Consider the following 1,008-nt stretch of genomic DNA (forward strand, 5'->3'; position numbering starts at 1 on the left):
AGACGGGCGAGCCCACTCACAGGGTGATGGCAGGGCTTACGGCAGCTCCCCGTCATCTAAGTCCAGTGATCTTTTTTCCAAACATAAACTATTTTAATTGTGTATCTCTTACATACAGTACAATGTAAAGATTTAAAATCCATTGGTTTTTTTGTTGTTGTTCAAGGGTCAAAATCCATTGATTTTTGATAAAGGGCAGACAACATTAAATTGTGTAAAGAAGGGTATTTCCAACAAATGTGCTACACAGCTGGCCATACACATGAAGAGAAATGAAACTGGACTCTAACCTCACACCACATACAAAAATTAACTGGAAATAGATGAAGGGCTTAAATATAGGAGGTAAAAGTATAAATTCTCGAAAAAAACATGGAGATACATTTCTGTGACCTTCGATTAGCAATGTTTTCTTAGACTTGATAACACATACAAGCAGCAGCAACAAATAGGTAAATTGGACATCCTCCAAATTAAAAACATGTGTATCAAAAGGAGCTATCCAGAAAGTGGAGGCAGCCCATCAAATGGAAAAATATTATATACCTGACAAGAGTCTGTTATCCAGAGTAAAGAATTTCTAAAACTCATGAACAAAAAGACAACTAAAATTTGTAAATGACCTGAATAGAACCTTCTCCACATTAGACACACACATGGTCAACAGGCACAGGAAGATGTCCCACATCCTCGGTCCTGATGCAAATGCAAATTAAAGCCACAGTGTGATCCCCCTTCACATGTACCAGAATGGCCATAATGGAGAAAAATAACACAAATGGCAGCAACAATGTCGAGAAATCAGAACCCTTAAACATTCCTTCTGAAAATGTAAAATGGTGTGGCCTCGGGGTACTACAGTTTGGCATGTCCACCCCATAAAAAATTCCCATGTGTTTCAACAAATCCACTTACAGAAATAGACCCCCCCAAAAAAAATTTAAGAGCTGTTCAAACAAAAACTGATAAACTGATACATAAATCCACAGCTGCACTGTTCACAGTAGC

Source organism: Rhinolophus sinicus, linkage group LG11 (genome assembly GCF_036562045.2).
Source record: "Rhinolophus sinicus isolate RSC01 linkage group LG11, ASM3656204v1, whole genome shotgun sequence".
Classification (NCBI taxonomy): Eukaryota; Metazoa; Chordata; class Mammalia; order Chiroptera; family Rhinolophidae; genus Rhinolophus; species Rhinolophus sinicus.